We start from the raw sequence: 22,014 nt of genomic DNA on the forward strand, positions 1-22,014 counted from the left end.
AGACTATACATCAATAACTAATAAGTGTTTCATGTGTATAGTTACGTATAATTGTCAACTTACCTGGAGCAGAACCAGCCAATGTGTTTGAAGCAAATGCTGAATTACCCGCTGGTATTTTTAAAGACTATGGGCTTGGACTTAATTTTGCTATATTTCCCAAGAACTAAATTTATCCACTTACACTGTAGTGATCTAACAAGGAAGGCTACAGCATGCTGCTGTTTAGGATATCAAATTTAGAATGGAATAGACCAAAACAGAATACATAATGACATAATGCAAGTGACTACTTAGAAAGCTGCATGGCAATCCCAAGTTTTAAGAGCTACTGCAAGTGTTCAATATAGTGCATCTGCTTGTATTTTAAAATGTTGTTACAATTTAGTTATTTCAGTCAAAACATCTCACTACAGATGATCTAGGATACAGCTACATGCTAGATTATTCTGAATTCAGTTGGTCACAGTCATTACGAGTCGACACGAGGAAGAGCTGTGGAGACTGTTTTTGGCAAAACATTTAACAGCCAATGTAGGAAATGTTAATATCGGTACACGATCACTGTGTTGTTGACCACAGGACTTGCAGTAAATAATAAATTTTAAACTGACAGATATTTCAAATGGCCTGCATAGCACTGTTCTGGGTAAATAGCTCCCTTTAGTTTACACAAGTTACATTGAACCGTAAACTTCAGCAGAGATGTGATATGAGGATATGCAATGAAGGTACAGGACCATGAGCTATTCATTCATTGCTAATTGACGGTGCCTATCATTCACAATCTTCCAGTTTACTAATTTATAAGTGAACTTAATGTTGGCCGCTGTTTCCAGAATATGGTTTTTGTGCTATTTTGCTGGTTTTTTGTTGTGCTTGTCAGCACTTTGCAAATATTCAGTTTAAAAAGCATACTTTGGAATTGAATTATTATTTGCAAGTAAATGTAAGTCAGTTTTTTTTTTTCACATCCCCCATCTGCAATTTTAGTTGCAACCACTTTAAATAGCATGAGGTATATTATTTGTCAAAAGCATTCATTTCATGTAATTCAACCAAGCGTTCTTTCCATTGAACCTGATTTCCCTTTTACATGGCCTCACATGTACTGAGAACCCAGGAATGGACACTTGGAGCAGATACTAGCTACATCCAACACCTAAACACTAGGCGAAGAGAAATCTCACACTCGCATCAGTTTGAACATTGATATTGCCAGGAAATATTTTATGATATTTCAAGGAAGTTGAACAAGACCAAAATCGTGTTATCCCATTGTCTACAAAATAGATCCACACGGTACATATTTAATCTTGGATTTGTAAGTTGAACAAGAATTTGCTGGAAGTGTGACCTGGTACAGGGCACGAATACAATTATTTTTTACCACTTATATTAAAGCAAAACATACCCTACTTCTTCCATTAAGCTTCTAGGTTTTTTAATTCCATTTATTGCAAATTGTTTTTGTTATTTTGAAAGAGCCATAGCTCATTAGCAAGCTGTTTATGATTCCTTTTGGTTAATAAGGAAATATAGCGGGCGAAACTCGATTAATCAAGCTTTGCACAAGTTTTCAAGGACAAAACATTGCTTTGATTTCGAATTATTCAACCCTTTTCTTCGTACGTTTTACTTCTCAGCTCTCTTATCGTCGAACGAAAACATAATATCTTTTAACAACCATGTTGTCGGCCAGCAATACACTGATACACTTCACACACCAGTCGAGATATCTAAAGCCTGGTTCTCATATGCCGCCGACATACCTGGAACATAGCCGCCGACACGGCCTGGGACACCGTTACGGAATATGTGAACATTTATCGCCGAATCATAATCTATCCCAGGCATTGACCACCGGCTTGCCTGCGAAGTTGAGCTGAGTTCAACTTCGCAGGCAAGCCGGCGGTTGTCGGTGGTTGTCGGCGATGAAAATATTTTATGTGAACATCATCTGCGGACGCAACGTACTCCAGTAAGACGATTGGATCCATATTTATAGGTAAACTATTTGAAAATTGCGCAATTCGATTTGCATTTCGAGTAAATTTGAGTATGTCGGCGATCCATCGCAGACAAGCCGGGGACCCGCCGGGACAGATCGCCGAACGTTGTCTGTTGCAATCGGCGACTACGTCGCAGGTAGGTCGGCAGGATATGAGAACCAGGCTTAAGAAGGAAAGTGCCGAAGGTAGGTTCAATTCCGGCAAGTTAAGATCGAATTCGAAGAGGTCAGAAACGGAAATAATTTGTTTTTCAACCGTAGAGATCCGACGAACCGCGAAGCTTCGATTCCTAAAACCATCTGTTCAGCACTGAAAATGGTGGCTTTGTAAATCGAGCCTAGGTCATCTACAGCTATTACTTGGCCTGCGGAACATTTCATATGGATGTCATTCCAGATTTCTTTCAGATTCGGATGCGAACGAACCTCCTATAAGTCATATTTCCACATCACCATCAACATGTGGAGATGTTTGCCGTTCAGCGATCAGATGAAAATGAGCTTCGGGGAAAATTTCTTCCGGCATGCTTTGCGAGTCGTGTCCAACACCGCCTGCTCATAAAGCATGAATAATCACAATTTTTTTCTGTATTAAATCTCAGGGTTATCTACCTTGCGGAAAATACATCTTAATGACATTTTAACAGAACTTTTATTGATGATATCAGAAAGATGCATGTTGAGAGGAATACATTTATAATAAGAAAATTGAAAGTCAAGGGAAGGCAATTGAAAATGTGTTTTTAATTCCTTGTAAACGCTGGGATGCCTTCCCCCTAAGAAATTTTCTATTTTTAGAGGGTTGAAAATATCATTTTCCATGCTTTCCAGAGAACAGATCATAAATCAAAACATGGAAAAGCTTTCACTAGTATTTAGTCACCTATGTTGTGTATATGTCAACCTTCAGGATAATTATTACGCCATTTGTGAGTAACCTAACGTGTCAGTGTTTCAAAATGAGTCCTCATGCAAAACCTTTCATGTAAAAATGAGGTTGATTTGCATGAAAATGAACCTAATTGTAGAGGGAACACATTTTCATATCACAAGTGAGATCTTCAGACTACAGAAACCACAGACAATTACAGACACCACAGACAACAGAGGGATTCCGTCGGTCGCAGAACTATATAAATTTAGTGTTTGGTTTTCACTTAATCCTAAGATATACCCTCTGTCTTTATATATTAATTTCTGGAAGTCTAAATAATTGAGCACTATTTTTTCATATCAAGAGCCACATTCGGTATTTAGTTTGAGGGAAAAAAAGAATTGACAAGCTGGGACGGATGGTTACTCAAGCAAAGCGACACATAATTTAACTGATGGCTAACCTTGCTAGATATTTTATTATCATCTTTGGTTAAAATAGCAACTCGATTTATCTATAGTGAGCAAACAATTGTACAATGAAAGCACTGATACGGATCATTTGCGCTCGAGTGATTTAACTGCCACCCTTACCAATCATTCAGTCCCATTGGCCCGGCACATTGCGTTGATGGTCTGTGAAATTTTTTTTTTTTTTCATTAAAAATATCCCAAACCCTCTTCTTTAGTGTTTAATTAGGATGTCAGCAATTATCTAAATTCTTGTATAACAAAAACAATTAAAGGATTTATTTTGAAACAAAACAGATTTGTTCCATGACCAATGGAAACTCGTCTGTTTTGTGTGGTTTCTGTAGTTGAAGATCTTGGTTGTGACTGATTATATAAGCAGTAAACATTCCAAACATATTTCAGGTGTTCAGAGTTTTGCAAATTTGACTGTAAATATTTAATAGACAATTTTCCCCTATTTAAATGAAGAAATACTTTTTCCTGGATTTTCAGAGGTTAATGAATGTGTGTAGGTGCTTTTGGTCACTATAAGCCCCAGCTTCTACTCAATGCCTGTCCTTTTTGCACCATGCGATACTGCGAATACCTCTGTCATTGTTACCACTGCTTGCTATAGTCACTTGCAATACATGTGATGCTAGTAATAGAAACTGGGAGACTAGCTCTGCCAGATGCAGAATATTTGGATCATGTGTACTATAAAAGGCATTCGCGGTCGAGTGTCGATTGTTACCCTCGATTGACACTCGATCAATATTCAATTGACACTCCCTTAACACTCGATCAACATCTCAGTCGACAGTCAGTTGAGAGTTGACTAATTTTCACAGACACGACATTGAGTGTGGATTGAATATATATGAGTCAGTTGATACTCGGCCGACAATCAACTGACTGTCGGTCGAGTGTGGATCAGGTGTAAATCAAGACGTTGATAATGAGTGTCAGCGGAGTACAGTCAATCGAGATGCCCATTGAGTGTCGATCGACAGCTTTTATTCAGTTGTTTTGTTTTGTTTTCCTTTGCAATTCACATTTTCAGTACTTTCTTAAAGCATTGAAGTCGGTGCACGACTTAAATGTTGGCGTGGATTGCTTCAATTAAGTGTCCCATAATATTGTCAGAGCTAATCCTACAGTTTCCCTCGCATAAAGTGGCTCAAGAAAGGGATGCCAATCTATCATAGCTTGCCTCTTATATCCCTTTATAAACCTGTGTGGAGAGAGGTAATGTGAAAGTAAAGTGTCCTGCACAAGAGCACACTGTAATAACCCTATGCAGCTCCTGCGGTCCGGCAGACCACTCGATTCCGAGTCCAACCTAAACCACTAGGCAACCAACCATATAGTTAATTCAATGTTTGTCTTTTCCATCCTTAGATCCAAGAACTTCAAAGTGGTTATTTGTACCATCCATCTGTTCACCTATAACTGCAGTAATAACTTATTTGTTGTTAGTATGGCTGGTTCCAAGAGTCATGAGATCCAGAGAAGCTTTCAAACTTACCACCTTACTAGTGATTTGCAATGCTGCTTTGACATTACTGAATGTATAAATCTGTGTTGAGGTAAGTTTTAAATCGAAATCTTATATAATTTTCAATCTTTAAAGCAGAAATTTTTAAAGCAAGCCTTGTGCATGTGGTACACAATGGCATCTGTAGTCTATCACATGCTCACGTCAACAGCTGACAGGTACGTGCAAAAATGTGGCTTGGACGAGTTTGTCATCACAAAGTCTGACCACTTCGTGCTAGCAGCATGTGGGCACACAAGAGCGCTTGCTTCCGAGATCAGGTATGGAAAAGATCTTCTGCAAGATAAGGATGAGCGCGCTCGGACACTGCTATACATCGCAAGTAGGTCAGGTTTCTATGAAACGTGCGCGTTACTCCAAGAGAAAGGCGCATGTATCGATGAAGTACAATCTACTGGTAGCAGGCCCCTTCATGATGCAGCATACTATGGTCATACACTGATCGTTGAGCTTTTACTCCAACATGGTGCGAAAACTGACATCAAAAACCAGTTTGGAAGGACTGTTCTGGACGAAAGTGCCACGCCCGAGATACGTAGTCTGATCCAAACCGCGTCGACAGGCAAAATTTTGTCTTTTACCACAGAGCTCAGAGGTAAGTGCCTTGTACACAGAGTGTGACTGATAAAGTACCAAAAGGAAGTCGTAGCTAAGGAACTCACACGTGATCAGAGCATCCTTGACGGAGGCACGCGAGCCCAGTGGGATGGTATTTGCCGCTATTGGGATCTAGCATGGTATGGTACTCATTTTAGACATCTGGAGTCCATCATAAAGAACGGCCTTATCCCCGCTGGCTCAAATGGTATATTGCCAGAAGAGGGCCACTTCGAACTCAACAGAGCGTATCTTGGTATCGCTAGCTGGGCAGCAGCGATTTTCCCCTCCCCATGCATTTTGTACTCATCTCATGAAGCGTATTCGGAGCGAGTCATCTCTGAATCCCAGGAATGGTGCGTCCTCTTGAAAGCCTACTGCAAACCTGGCAGCTACAAATCATATAAATCCACGGTTCTCAACTTCGAGTCGACATCTCCCGACCCTGAAATGCGTGTGCCTGTCGAAGACTTGCGTGTTTTGCGCGTCGAGTCTGCACGCAACGTTGTCGTCTATTCCCTGATGTTCGTGCGGAGCACCTTTCTTGAGGATAAACACATGAGCTTGGATGAAAAAATGAAAATCTTGAGCCAAGAAAAAAACTCGCCATCTTAGTGCAGTGTATCTTGAGACTCCAAGTACGAAATGATTGTAAAATGTTTCCTTTCGATTCTTATAATTACATCGTTGGTGTACACTGGAAACGAAGAAGAAAATAGAACCCTGCACAGAAATAAATTATTCCTCCCGTATTTTAACCCTCCCTCGGGGGCTGTTACACCCTTTTATGGTCTATACGGGGAGGCTCCGCCCGAAAGGGGTAATTTTTCGGGATCAGGTATATGAAAGGTTAGTGATTGAGTTGAGGTGTATGAAAAGTTAGGAAAATATGTCATTTAGTTATGTTAAAGGGCCTTTAATTAAAATATTTCGAACAGACGCACCTTATGGCTGTATCATGTCATTTGTTAGCCACTACATGAACTTCCTTTTCAGCGATTTATTTATAATAAGGGCCAGTTATGAAAGTATGTGAAAGGGGAACCTTTTTTCAATGAATCGTATACAAAAGGGGCACCTTTTCTGGCAAAATGGTGTACAAAAGGGTAAGGGGTTGAACCTCGGAATGGGCCTCCCCGTAGAGAATTCCTCCTTCCCCTGGGATTTCCACTTTTGAATTGAATTTTAGTGCATTCTGCTTTTAGTGCTTAGTACGCGGTAGGCTATTGCGTAATGTGGAATGATATACAATTGGACCCCGCTAATTCGAACTCATTATTTCGAACTCCAAACCTTTTCCCTCGGACTTGCCCTTCATTCATTTACTATCGGCTGTTTCGAACTAATTTTTGCTTCCTCTGAGAGTTCGAAATTGTGGGGTTCAACTGTATGTTACTGATTTCAAAGGACTACTGGCCTAGAACTACCAACAATTACATGGACGTTCTTGCTTGTTCACCAGGCATATCGTAGGTCAACTCAGGTCACAACTTAACCACGGTCGAACGCAAAACTTCAATGCCACTCCCGGTTTTCCTGGCCTCGAGGTTTGTAAGGGTTGGAAGCGAAAATATACAAACTGCAAGCCGGTAAAGCAGGTGAACAACAATTCTTAAATTCTCTATGTATATGCGGCGTACAAAGCTTAACTTTTTAGTGGCTGTCTTAATTATGATTAAATTCGGCTAAAATCTCTAGGAGTTCGGAAATAACGCGGCAATTTTGCTGGGATCGACGGTAGAAATTGCGCGCGCCTGATGCATTTGGTCGACTTAAGACCCCAGTCAGCTCCGCCATTTTCCATGCCATCGAAATTATTGATGTTGCATGGTGACGCAAAATCTTATTGCTTTACTGTAAGTGGTGTTCCTGAAAGTATGTTTAATTATCTTGATTAGTTTCACAGTGATTTCCTTCGTTTCGAAATGCTCCGAATAAAATATATTAGCCAATCTCTCGCATGACAAAAACAAAGTTGTGGCTCACTGGGGCATTTTAAGAGTCACAACAGTCTTGTCCCTAAAGCAAGCTTTCTTGTTGTCAATATTACAATGAGCCTGCCATAATACCTCAAGTTTGATTACTTTTAGGACGTACGCATATTATCGGAAGAGACCTTATATCGGGTCTGGTCAGGTGCTGATCAAACGAATAGAACCGAGTTATGGAAACGAGACTGAGGTCGCAGGCTCCAATACGGAATTAAAACTTAGCTGGCACACATTGAAAAGGTTGAGCGCTTTTAACACATATTAAGTTAAACTAGTGAGACAATCTCAGATAGTGCAGAGTGTAATATATAGCTCTGACGCAGTACTCATAACACAGTTCCTATATAACCCCTGCCATTCACTCCTGGTTTGTACTGACCTTGCTAGTCAGCTAGGGATTTTCAGGGGATGAGACATAATCTTAGCAGTGTGTATGTTTGATGTGTGTATTTTCATTCACAGTCCAAGAATAACTTACAATTAATTACCGTTTGTCAAGACAGCTCTCAAATTTTGCTGTAGTGTTTTACGTTGATTATTGCTCATTTGAAATAAAATAATACATTAAAGGGCCACTTTCAGCCAGAATGCACCGCGGCCGTTTGTTCTTACATTGTTAAGACTGGCTGTCTGATTGGTCAATTTGCCGCATATTCAGGTTGGCGCGGCGCGAACGAAACAGCTGTTCGTCGTTCGTCTTGAGGTTCCTTCGTTCCCGATCGTATATTTAAAACTTGCGGATTGATATTTCAGAAGGTGATATCCACGAAAGGCCTGGCAATGATTTAAATGCTTATTGATCTTTAGTTGCTGGCGAATTGTCCGGAGAAGACAAAAACACCGATGTAACAGGCGAGGTGAGAAAGTTTCGCATATGCTGGAAATTGTTGGTTTCTACATAGATTCTACAACCCGAAAGTAAGTAGTGAACATATAGAAGGAAATAAAGTTTTCGTTTTTTTACAGGAGGAAGATGTTTAAGATAGGACATTATGTTCTTGTAGGGCACAATGCTGCCGTTCAAAGGGAAGGGCAGCGTGCCCGTCTAAAGCAGCCAATTTGAAATGTTCTACAACTTGTGTAGCTGCAGCAAGTCAAAGTGCAAAAACAAAGTAAGTTTGATCTAGCAACTTGATTACTATTTTTTTTTTTGAAAAAAAACAATTCACAGTATGATAAAGATGCCGTGTGGTTTTTAGGAATTAGGTCTTGAACGTAACGAAAGAGTGGTAGACGCAGCAGCTGTTGCAGATGGTGCTTCAAATTTTGCAGCTAGTGTCGAACAGTCAAGTGAAGAGATTCTGGCAATGTAAAATTTCTTTTATTACTCACCCACTACAACTGGGCAATTCAAGGACTCTGATAAGTATGCATAATTAGATGTAGTGAACTGATATTTGAAGTTCTTAAGTTAAAATGCCACAACACACGTCCAAGTTTTCTCAGCGATTCGGATACTTGAGCACTGATCTACAATGTTCACCACTAATTTGTAGTTTCACTTTCGTTTTGTATGTTTTTAACCCGCGGCCACGGGCCAAGCCCGGTTCTTGGTTTGGAGCCACTGGCCGAGCGCGGTTCATGTTCTACCCGTGGTTTATTTTGTTTAACCGCGCGGCCATGGGCCGAGAGCGGTTCATGTTCTACACAATGTTCTTTTTTTTTAACCGCGTGGCCATGGGCCAAGCGCGGTTCGTGTTCTAACCGTGGTTTATTTGTTAATTTATTATTTATTATATACGTTTAATGAAAACCTGGGTTCAGGTAAAAGTGGAAGGAAGCAAGTAAATCCAAGACACCCAAGTTTCTAAGGTCAACATGCAAAAAAATCCTTACTCTCCAACTACATACAAGGATCTTGTGTTACTCACTGGGGGCATTGGAGTATAGCCCCCCCCCCCCCCCCAAAAAAAAAAATCGAGACCATCTGTTAACATTTCTATTGTTTTTGTGACCTGCATGTTTGATAATTTCTGAAAAATTACAATGCATATGGTTATCACTCGTAAAAGGCCTTGGGTCATTTTATTGAAAAATACTTATATTTTGTCTATGGGTTGGTTTTGTTGCTCACACTGCTACTAAAATTAGCATTGATTTAAACAGAAAAAGTTACTGGTACAAGCAAGACTTGTACTAACTGTTAGAATCCAGCTTTCTTAAACATTAATATCCATAAAAATCCTTTGTCCACGAATATCCACAAGAGGTTGATGTACAATATTGTTATCCAAATTTGGTGCCATTTATGTAGTGTCAACTACCCAGGGGAACCTGTTTTTTCTAAAATAAGGGGCCTGCTTTGCATCAAAAGGAGCACAGGTGGTTCACATTTTTTGTTTCCCAATAAAACGCAAAGGCCCTTTGAGGAGTTCCTCTGTTGGAGGGGGTTCTTTTTTCCCTATTGTTATTGCAATTTGTTTTGGATCGAACTCGTTGCCATCTGATGGCAGGTTGAAACTTCCCTCCAATCGAGTACGCAACCGCAGCATTTTGGCAATCAGCAAGGGAAAGTGGCTGTATGTCTTCTCTTCTTTGACAAGTTCTGCATGGTACTTTTGGAAACGCTTTGAATACTTCCTGTGCCCACGTTGCCCACCATCAACCTTGGTTCTTGCCTTGCTAAATAGGTGGAAATTGTGGTCTAGGGCAGCCAACATAACTCTCATTATAAAGTAGGGATACCTAAAACAAGGTAATATCGAAATCAGGAAAAAGATAATCAACTTCTTGTTTCCTCAGGTGACTTAAATTAACTTTCAACACTTGCACAATTCTTTTTAGGTAGTTTTTCATTCTGTGAGCCTTAAAATCTGTTTTCTCCATCAATTACAGACAAGCTTCTTAAAAGTGATGTAAATTCAACTCAGTCAAATGCCATTCTATTGGGGACATATCTAGTCATCATGCTGTTGTAACTTTCCAGCTCACTGGTATGCCTAAAAGTGTGCAAAATGAGTCACAGTTCAATGGAGAGAGAAAAATTACCCTGAGCCACTGTAAATTCAAGACATAAAAGAATAGTTTCAATCTTACTACCTCAATCTGACATAGAAATTAAGAGTTTAGTGTCTGAGCAATAACTCCCATGTCAGACTGATTTTTAAAAGCTACAAAGACCCACCAATACTGTGCAAGTCAAACAACTGAAAAAAACTGCACATGGCTATCAATTATCTCACCAACAGATTTTGGAGAGCCGTTCTTCACTTGTACCCTTCTGATTTGTCATGTTTAACTGTGTTTAATCTCAATACTTATTTCATTAGCAAGCAAAGTCATGAAGAATCTTCCTGGCTTGAAAGCATCAAGGACCTTGCTAATCAGTTCTCTATAGCAGGTCTACAGAGAAACACAACTGTCATTGTTTAAAACTGTACAGTATGGTTACATTGCTAAGAGTTATAACTCCCTGAAGCAACTCTCCAAATTAAAGAATTTTAAACTAACACATTATTTTGCTAAATTGCATGTACATCCCCTAATTTGTTTTCGATTTAAGTTGCATGAATTGAAAAATTGACCAGTGTAACTGCCCTTGAAATGATTACGTGTCATAACATTTAAGGGGGTGTTAACTAGGCAATGTCTTGTGCAACTTTCTCTGTGCAAATTATTGTAGGAGAGGTTGCCTAAAAAATCATCAACTGTAAACAGGTGTCAAGTTACTTATGTATCTATTGACTTACCACTTTAACATTTGTCTCAAAACTGACATATGAGCACTCTTCCTGAGGTGTTATGTGAATACTGAAGTAACAAAGTACAGACATAGTACCTGGCACTGTGCCCAGGTCAATCATTCCGACCATTCTCACAGAGGCAAATGTCCTCGTATGCCTTGCCTCGTATGTCTCACGACACTTCTTCCACAGCTGGTGTAAGGGCCAATTTCCAATTCCCTCGGTTTCAATAGGCAAGATTCAGTCTAGTTCACCGTACATAAGTCCATCAATCGTCTGCGTCTTTATCCGTCTTATCCGTCGTTACTTCGAGTGAATCGCATAGACAACTACAACGTTTGCCGACGTTCGACATTACACGCACACTCGAAAGAATCACGTGACTTAAACGCGGAACTAAACGGCGGGAAAAATACATGAACAATACAGGGAACTCAGCAACACCTTACCCCGTGCACAACGTTAGTGGAGCATCACAATACTAAACATGGGTTCTCATATGCAACATATTTAAATAACAAGCGTCAGTATCAATGTCAATGTCCTTGTTCACGGTGTCTCTCAATCACGGCTGAGATTTCTCGATTCTTCCAATAAGCAAAGTTTCTGTATGGGTCGCACCAATGATGTCGAAGCTCCGGTTTTGACTTCCACAGTTCGGGCAAGCCCATTGCTTCCGCAAACTACTTTGACGACTCGGCCCATGCGCCACTGCCCTCTTGGCAACGGTTCATCTACAAGACGCACAAGATCTCCAACTTCTGCGTTTCGGCGGAGTCTGTGCCATTTCTCTCTCCTGTAAGGCTGGAACATACTCTTTCAACCATCTCTTCCAGAAATGGTCAGCCAAAATCTGCGTCTGTCGCCACTTCTTTCTAACAAAAATATCTTCTTTCACAAAGGATCCCGGCGGCAAGGTGTGTACAGGTCTTTGCAGCAACAGGTGGTTGGGGGTTAAAGGTTCACAATTGTTTGGATCATCAGAAGCAGGAGCAAGCGGCCTGGAATTTAAAATCGACTCAACCTCGGTAAGGACCGTTGTTAACACCTCTTCGTCAACGAGGCCTTTCCCAAGAATAGCCTTCAGGGCTGTATGGGTGCTGCGTATCAGTCTTTCCCAGACCCCACTGGCGTGTGAAACCCTTGGCGGTTGGAACATCCACTGACATCCCTTCTGGAGCAGTTCGTCTTGGATTTGTTTCTGGTTTCAGTCTTCAATTGCAATTGTGATCTCCTTTTCAGCACCAACGAAGTTAGACCCGTGGTCAGAGTAAATACACTTGGGTAGGCCTCTTCGATTGATAAATCTTCTGAAAACATTAATGAAGCAATCTGTTTCCAGGGAAGTAGCCACCTCCAGATGAACTACTCTGGAGTTCACACAAGTAAATATGGTACCCCATCTCTTGACCACTGATCTTCCCCTCTTGACATTTAGTGGGCTAAAGTAGTCGACTCCAGTATACGTGAAGCATGGCTCATAGGCTGTGATACGAAATGCAGGTAAGGTGGCCATCATCTGCTCCATCCTAACTGCCCTCTGTTTCTTGCACGTAAGGCATGATCGTACAACCTTGCGCACGGCAGACCTTCCTTTGGGTATCCAAAACTGTTCCCCTAACTGTGCCAATATGTGATCCTGACCAGCATGAGCTAGCTTCTGGTGAAATGCTTGGATCAGCAATTGAGTCACATGATGTTTTGGGGGAACAATCATAAGGAACTTGGCTTCCAATGCAATGGGTGCTTCAGAAATGCGGCCTCTAACCCTCAAAACACCATTTACCAACACTGGCCGCAGCCTAACAATTCCACTCGAGCTCTTGACGTTCCCTCGTTTTTTCAAGTCTCCAATTTCCTCTTGATAAGCTTCATTTTACACGATCTTCACTATGGCACTGGTTGCTCTCTCCAAATCCTCTGTTGTTAGATACTTGACACTGTCGTCCACGTTGTTGTCTCTACGATGCTGCAGGTATGCTTTGAACTTCAACAACCAGGCTACCTTCTTCTGAAGCACTGTCCAAGAAGAGTACCTCACAAGTAGTTCATGCAACTTGCCCAAAGCCGTCAAGGTGAATATGGCCTTCTTATTCTTGACTTCTAAGTCGTCTTCTGGCAGTTTACCAAAATCTGCCTGGGGCCATTCTTCCTCAGGTTCTGACAGAAATGCGGGACCGTTAAACCATCTCTCACTGCTTAGAAGCTGGTGTGCTGAAAGTTCACGAGATGCATCATCTGCTGGGTTAAGGGGTCCTGGACAGTGTCTCCACTGACTCGGCTTACACACATTCCTGATCTCAGAAACTCGATTTGCAACGTATGTCTTGAATCTACGAGATTCATTGTGATCTTGGAATCTGTCCAAAAGAATGTCAAGGAAATATTCAAATCAATCTTCTTTAAGATCATTGCATGAGCACGTACTGCAATTGTGGCAGTCTGCAGCTCTAGCCTTGGCACGGAGACATGCTGTAGAGGAGCGGTGCGGCTCTTGGCCATGATAAAGGAACAACTCACGGTTCCGCCCTCAGCTTCTTTTCTCAAATATGAGACAGTTCCGTACCCATATTCTGATGCATCACTAAAATGGTGGAGTTGAAAAGCCGCGCTGGTTAAACAGCCACCAGGCAAGTTACAACGAGGGAAGCTTACTTGACTAAGAAATACCAACTCTTCCTTCCACTTCTTCCAGCCTTTCAACAAGTCCTCTGGTAACTTGTCGTCCCAATGGAGCTTCAACTGCCAAGTCTTCTGCATCACTCTTTTAGCGGGAAGCAGGACTGGCCCAAACATGCCGAGTGGATCAAAGGTGGAGCTTATCGTTGACAAACATCCTCGCCTTGTGTCCTCATTCAACTGTTTCTGTGGCAGCGATACCTTTACCCCAAATGAAACAGTTTCAGTGTTCCACTGCAGCCCAAGCGCGCTTTCAATGGGGAGCTTATCAAGATCAAGATTCTTCACAGTTCTTTCCTCCGCGGAAATGGCAGCCAATACCTCTTTGATGTTGGAAACGAATTTCGTCAGGCGAAAGTTGCCTTTCTTCAACAACTGTATCAACTGCAGTGAGGCTTTAATTAATCGTTCGGTGGTGGGCACGGAAAACAAGCAATCTTCCACATAGAAATTCTTAGATACGATATCACACACTTTCTTGCTAAACTCAGTTTGGCTATCGATAGCCGTCCGCTGTAAAGTCCAAGCAGCAATACATGGAGAATCTGCCTTTCCAAACAAATGGAAAGTCATCCTGTGGTCACTTGGCGGCTCATCCATCCCTTCACTCCACCACAAGAATCGTAAGGCTTCAGCATCCTCCTCTGCACAAGCTACTCTTTGAAACATACTCTCAATGTCAGAAGCCACAGCTACCTCATTCTTCCTAAACCGAAACAGCACTCCAGTGAGCGAGTTGTTCAGCTGTGGGCCCTGCAGCAGTTGTTTATTAAGCGAGGTTCCACCATACTCTGCAGCTGCATCATACACCACTCGCACTTTAGCCTTGTTGGGGTTGATCACACCATGCTGCGGAAGATACCATGTACGATTACTGGTGGTGGATGCTTCTTTAGATAACTTGACAGCATACCCTTTGACAACATAGTCATTCATCACTGCTCTGTATTGCTCACCAAACTCTGGATCTCGATCAAACCTTTTCTTTAACTGCTTCAATCTCTTCTCTGCTAAGAGTCGGTTGTTCGGCAGATGGCAATCGTCATCTCGCCACAGGAGGCCAACTTCATATCTCCCACTCTTCAGCCTGGTTGTCCCCTCCAATATTTCCAGCGCCCTGTTGTCTTCAACACTGTTGCCACTGTCACCATCATTTCCAAATCCGTACGACTCAGAGGCCCAAAACTTCTCTACTTGCCGGTGGAGTTGCATGGTTGACTCATCCTCAGCCCAGTCAAATTCAGAAACTGAAAGTGCAACTGGCTTGCTGTCATCTTCCTTTCTGTTTGTTGGCCCAGCAACACACCATCCAAATGGGGTCTTCGATGCATACAGCTCGGACTGAGGATTGTCTCCCCAACAGTAATGCAGCACTATGTGAGCCTGTGGCACGTCCTGACCAATGAGGACTGAGACTTCGTTCAAGTCCACTGGAACATTCAGAAACTCCGAGTCCTTAAGGTGGGACCATTCTGACAGATCCAGCTTATCTGGGCAGTACCGGTCTGACACATTTAAACTCTCTACTGTCAAAGCATGATGGCCTGGGAAACAGAGTCCATCTTGATCAGCTGGGCGGGGGAATACTGAGTCACAGTATTGATGCTTACTTTCTCGGTAGTACCTTAAAGTTTCAGTTTTCTGCAAGTTGTGACGTAATCATGGAACTAACGGCAACTGTGCCTAGCAGACCATAAGAGGTAACAATGGCTCCATTGTCAGCAACGACAGACAGGGGTACTACTTTCAGCAGCACAAAACTTCGCTTTGAATTCTCCATAGTTGCATTGTTTACAGTCAGGTCAGTCCTTGCAGGAATACTCTGATCAACATTCCTTTCAGTTTCGCTGACTTCACGCGGTATCACCCCAGGTGCATGTAACAGTGAATGGTGACTTAAGGGGTGAGCACAGTCCTTTTCCATACAACCGTTCTTTTCAGGGCACTTCTTTCTCACATGAGAAGTAGATAGACAACGGTAACACAGTGCATTAGATCTTGCAAACCGTCGCCGACAACTTAAACTCTTTGTCGGAAAGACTGAACATCTCGAAATTCTATGCTTTCCCTTGCAAACCTTAGAAACTTCACCTCAGCCCCGCCCACTTCCAGCCACTGGATCATCTTCCGCTGGTAAGACCTCTCTCGTCTCTTGATTAATACTAGCATCTGCTACAGCAACCTCCGTTGTCATGGTGGTAATTGGTGTCCCACTCGGTGATTTCAACATGAAGGGTTGTTTCTTGGATCTGTTATCACTGCCAACTCTTGCCGTCAGGGTGCTTGATCTTCTATACACCGGGTCATTCTCGGTTTGCGACTCTCTAGTAATGAATGCAGAAAGTTCTATCAGTGTTGGCTCCTTGCCACCTGTCCTTTCACGGTACAACTTAGCTGACTTTCTCCATTTAGCCTGCAATGGGTCTGGTAGACGGTCAAAAATTTGTCGCATATTGGTAGTACAATCAAGCTCATTTGACTGCAATTCGATCATTGCCCAGCAACAGTTCTGAAGTTTGTCGGAAAGAGTCAAAAGAGCCACACTGTCACCATATCTTACTTTGGGACCACTAATAACAGAAGATTTAAGTGCCTCAACAGTCATAGCATTTTGTCCAAACCTCCGCTTCAGCACCTGTATAGCCAGACGACAACCATTTGGTAGGCCTTGGTAGTTCTCAATAACTTCCCTCGCTTTCCCAGTTGTGTAAGTCATTAAATAGTTCATTTTCTCACTGTCAGTTAGTGAGGTTCTATTCTCTACTTGATCTCTGAAATTAGCTCTAAACCGCAGGTACCGAGATGGATCACCATCAAATGGGGTAGGTGCAGGTGGTGGCTGCATCATTCTGAGCTCCATCTTTTCCCAGTAGTCTGCTCGAGGTTCGTAGTTGGCCTTCGCAGTGGTGTAAGAGTCTCCATCAGCTGCAACTTGGTTCACAGTATCTCCACTGCTATTAACAATGTCTTGCTGCAAGGGAGTGGTTGGCAAGGTAAATTCTGGTACCTCTGTATTTAAGGTACCTTTCTGTTGTCCTGCTGCTGGATCAGGTGAGTGTGGATGCTTCAGTAATTCATCATGTGCTCTGGGACTGCTGTGCCCTTCCTTGAAAAATGTTTCCTGTGGGTGTAGTCCATGCGGCGCAGGCTAATGGTAGCACTCGAGCTCTGGGTCATCGCCTGGGTCATCGGAGCCCAAATACTGCTCCTCATCTGCTTTAATCGCATCTTCATAGACTTTGCTAATAGCAGCGGCAGCAGCAAAATCTGCCCTGAACCTTGCCGTTTCTGCTTCTTTCTTCGCAGCTTCAACATTGTCAAGTTGAGCAATCCTCACTTCTAACTCCGCTTGCCTTGCCTTAGCTTGGAGAGCCCTTGGTCTTGAGGAAGTGCTTGACGCTTGTGAAGCTTTAGAGCTCTTTGTTTTTGCGCTCGATCTAGTAGACGTCCACTCCTCATGACTGCGTCGACCAGTATCAATCATCCATTTCTGAAATGTTTCACGAATAAGCTCTACTTCAGTATAGAGGTTGTCATACACTTGAGTGTCAGGTATTTGTTCTTCTTCAGTGAGAAGTTCTTGTATCTCCTCATGAAGATCACCAAACTCTTTAAAACACTCATTTGATTTCGCAGATTCCTTAACGACTAGCTCCAAATTTTTATCAAGTTCCATAAGTGTTCCAATGTTGGCAATCCGTGACTGTATTTCTCTTTTGAGCTTGTTTCTTTCCCTTTTTCGTTCACTGAGCCGATAAGCTTTGCCTTTTTCGGTTAGCTTTGGTTGTCTTCTTTCAATAACATTCCGGTCCAATTCTAAGTTTCCTTCTCCATTCCAAATTTTCTCTGAAACACGCACATCAGCTTCCATAAAAGAATCGATCCCTCCATTTTCTCTTCTAGAATAGCCCAACTCTCTTCCATGGGCTCCTAACATTGTAGAATAAGCCTGAGGCCAATGCATCGCTTTCTCAAGCCAAATAAGTTCTAAACAGCTTGTACAATTCAGCGAATCGAAGTAACTTTAAGGGCCAATTCCCAGTTCCCTCGGTTTCAACAGGCAATACTCACTCTAGTTCACTGACTTTAATTCGACTAACACTCCAATCAGACGCTCCTGTTTGCTTGTACATAATTCCATCAATCGTCCGCGTCTTTATCCGTTTTATCCGTCGTTACTTCGAGTGAATCGCATACACAACTACAACGTTTCCCGACGTTCGCCATTACATGCACACTCGAAAAAATCACGTGACTTCAACGCGGAACTAAACGGCGGGAAACATACATGAACAATACAGGGAACCCAGCAACAGCTGGTGCCGCGCAGTGTTTCTGGAAGGGCAGAAAATTGCTTTCCCTTATCAAGCCCAAGCCTAGGGCCTGACAAAGCAATTTAAATTGGACATAGTTTTTGCCCGAGACGATCACAAATGCTGCCAACATTGAATCATTCACAAAGACTGTTATAATTCTTGTAGTCTATAACCTCAGATGATGTCCATTTCCTGAAATGTTATTGTCACATAAACATGTAATTTGAAGGACAGTTCCGACTTCCTGAGTTTTGAAATGCATTCCCCGCCACATAGGTGGTCATCAACAGTAAATTTACAGTTATCACCAGCAAGTTCAAACAACTTGTCTTTTGAAACCAGGAAACGCAACTTTTGTTGAATGGCAATACATTCACTCAGGTCAGCATGAACAACAGTAAGCTTTGTCATAGCTTCCTCCAATTCAGTAAGGACCTTTTCTTTGTTAACTTTCACATCTTTGTTAGAGGTTCGTCCTGGTGCTGCTGCTGCATCCCTGTCATCAGCTAGTGGAGCAGGTAAACGACTGCTAGCATTTCCTGCTACATCTTCACTACACAAATCTTCAACCATAGTGAGAGTTCGCTCGTCATCCTCCAAACTCATTTCCATATCTTTACTTCCCAGAATTGAGTAGGAATATCCAGGTCTAAAATTGATCAAAATGAAATTCCACAACTTGACCAGAAATATATTAATCAATGTTACAGTATACCCTAACTAAAATAGCGAAGGCCCGAAAATTCCTGAAACGTTGCCCTTACATAAAAATTAACATTGATAAATATGTACAAATGTCCATACATGTACTGTTTTCTTAGCCAAAAAAACTTAAATCCTGTCCAGTCTCATCTCTCTCTCTCTCCCTCTCTCTCTCTCTCTCTTCCCTTATCTCCGTCCTTATATAGGTTCCATCAAACCTTAATAAAGCCTGATTGAAGTGGTAAATATGCACATATAAACGTAACCTTCGATGGGCAATCACATCAAAACCACTAATCTCTCTCATTTAATTGGTCAATACAGAAAATTTATTTTCCCAACCTGCAATTGCCGTCATTATCACTTTGATAATCATCAGACAACTCTGAACCACTTTCATCATCTTCGTCGCTATCAATGTCACTGTCTTGGGAAGGTGCTCCAAAACTCTATTTATCCTAGAAAACCAAACAATTATTTATTTTAAGAAAAAAAGCTACAAATGTGATGCAGAAGACAATAAATACCTGCTTTCTTTTAAAGAAGACTTTCAAACCACACATATGGTATGTGTTCTCACTACGAAACAAAATCAAAGAACTTCAATGTACATGAAATGTATAATATAAAACTTCTAAAATAGGTACCTGACCGAAAAATCCCAGTCCTCGTCTGGATCAAATGATATTTCTTTATCACTGGAGGGCTGCTCTGATAATTCTCTTAAAGGTGTGGATGCTTTCAATGTGAGGCCAATATCAACAAGTGAGTGAGGATTGACCATAATTCTATTGAAAGATGAATTGATTCTCTGAAGATTGCATCCTTGGACGCTTTTTTCTAGGTCAGGAACACCGCTACTTTCAAGCTGAGTTATACCAGTAACATCCACGCCGCCAAAAAACAACAAAGATGTTGACATGTACTTGAAAATTGAAAAACTTCCTGTGTCAATGTTGACTATAGGAAACATGTATACCTCGGAGATGAACATGGGATGAAAATCTGTTGCTAGGTATTTCCAGGTATTGCCATCTGATGGCGGGTTGAAACTTCCCTCCTTTCGAGTACGCATCCGCAGCATTTTGGCAATCAGCCAGGGAAAGTGGCTGTATGTCTTCTCTTCTTTGACAAGTTCTGCTTGGTATTTTTGGAAACGCTTTGAATACTTCCCGTGGCCACGTTGTTCACCATCAGCTTTGGTGTTTGCCTTGCGAAATAGGTGGATATTGTGGTGCAGGGCAGCCAACATAACTCTCATAATAAAGTAGGGATACCAAGATAATATCAAAATCAGAAAAGTGATAATCAACTTCTAGTTTGCTCAGGTCACCCAAAGTAACTTTTAACACTTGCACAATTCTTTTTAGGGAGTATTTTTGTGTGAGCCTTAAAAATCTGTTTTCTCGGTCAATTACTGATAATCTTATTAAAATTAAGTGATGTAAATTTAACTCTATCAAATGCCATTCTATTGGGGACATATTTAGTCATCATGCTGTTGTAACTTTTCAGCTTACTGGTATGCCTTAAAGTGTGCAAAATGAGTCACAGTTCAAAGGAGAGAGAAAAATTACTCTGAGCCACTGTAAATTCAACACGTAAATGAATAGTTTCGATCTTACTACCTCATTCTGATATAAAAATTAAGAGTTTAGTGCGTGTGAGCATTAACTCGCATGTCGGATTGAATTTTAAAAGCTGCAAAGACCCACCAATACTGTGCAAGTCAAATAATTAATAAAAATGCACATGGCTATCAATTATCTCACCAACAGATTTCGAGGAGCTGTTTTTCACTTGCACTGGTCTGATTTGTCATGTTTAACTGTGTTTAGTCTCAACACTTACTTCATTAGCAAACAAAGTCATAAGGAATCTTCCTGGCTTGAAAGCATCAAGGACCTTGCTAATCAGTTCTCTATAGCAGTTGTACAGAGAAACACAACTGTCATTGTTTAAAACTGTACAGTATGGTTACATTGCTAAGAGTTGTAACTCCCTGAAACAACTCTCCAAATTAAAGAATTTTAAACTAACACATTATTTTGCTAAATTGCAAGTACATCTCATAATTTAATTTCGATTTAAGTTGCGTGAATTGAAAAATGGACCATTGTCACTCCCCTTGAAATAATCACGTCTCACAACACTTAAGGGGGTGTTAATTACGCAATGTCTTGTGCAACTTTCCCTGCGCAAATTATTGTACGAGAAGTTTCATGAAAAATTGTCAACTGTAAACAGGTGTCAAGTTACTTATGTATCTATTGACTTACCACTTTAACATCTGTCTCAAAACTGACATATGAGCATTCTTCCTGAGGTGTTATGTGAATACTGAAGTAACAAAGTATAGACACAGTAACTGACACTGTGGCCAGGTGAATCATTCTGACCATCCCCACAGAGGCAAATGTCCTCGTATGCTTTGCGAACCTGTTTCACAACATTGTTCATGTCTCTCCACACTTCTTCCACAGCTGGTGCTGCGAAGTGTTTCTGGAAGCGCAGAAAAGTAATCTCACTTAGCAAGATCAAGCCCAGGGCCGGACAAAGCTGTTTTTCAAAAGACGAGATACCATGTTTGGCGCCATCTGAATGGGCTTTGGAAGCTTCTTCCACATTGATGGCCCAGCATAGGCAAATGTCCGATCACCCAATGTCTTACATTTCGTTTGAGGCATAACTAGCAACGTGAGATTGTTAGATCGCAGAGCGCTTCAAGGAGATGACTTTTTCCTAATAAGATCTGAGATATAACGATGAGCCATACAGTTTAATGCCTTGAACGCTAATATTAAACCTGAAACTTTATCCTGAACTCAAAAGCTAGCCAATTATCAGACAAATCTAAACCACTTTCATCTTCTCCATCGCTATCAATGTCACTGTCTTGGGCAAAGTGCTCCAAAACTGTATTTATCCTAAAAAAGCAAACAATTATTTATTTCAAGAAAAAAGCTTTAAATGTGATGCAGAAGAGAATAAAATAACTACTCTCTTTTAAAGAAGACTTTCAAACCACACAACTGGTATGTGTCTTCAATATCAAACAACATTAAAGAACTTCACTGTACGTGAATGTATTATATAAAACTTCTAAACTGGATACATGACAGAAAAATCCAAGTCCTCCTCTGGATCAAAT

The 22,014-nt window shown here is 41.4% G+C and overlaps 1 protein-coding gene and 1 pseudogene across 2 annotated transcripts in view; one reads left to right on the forward strand and one right to left on the reverse strand.

Annotated features, from left to right (window-relative positions):
* The window catches only part of LOC145502923 (uncharacterized), a 38,188-nt pseudogene extending 32,066 nt beyond the window's left edge, over positions 1-6,122 (forward strand). The window contains exon 5 of the transcript XR_014051404.1: positions 5,009-6,122. The product of XR_014051404.1 is annotated as an uncharacterized LOC145502923 (transcript). The remainder of the gene's footprint in view (positions 1-5,008) is intronic.
* LOC145502921 (uncharacterized) overlaps positions 1-22,014 on the reverse strand; it is a 124,813-nt gene that overhangs the window by 48,480 nt on the left and 54,319 nt on the right. The gene's annotated exons all lie outside the window — the stretch shown is intronic.

This window comes from Orbicella franksi, chromosome 11, assembly GCF_964199315.1.
Source record: "Orbicella franksi chromosome 11, jaOrbFran1.1, whole genome shotgun sequence".
NCBI classification, from domain to species: domain Eukaryota; kingdom Metazoa; phylum Cnidaria; class Anthozoa; order Scleractinia; family Merulinidae; genus Orbicella; species Orbicella franksi.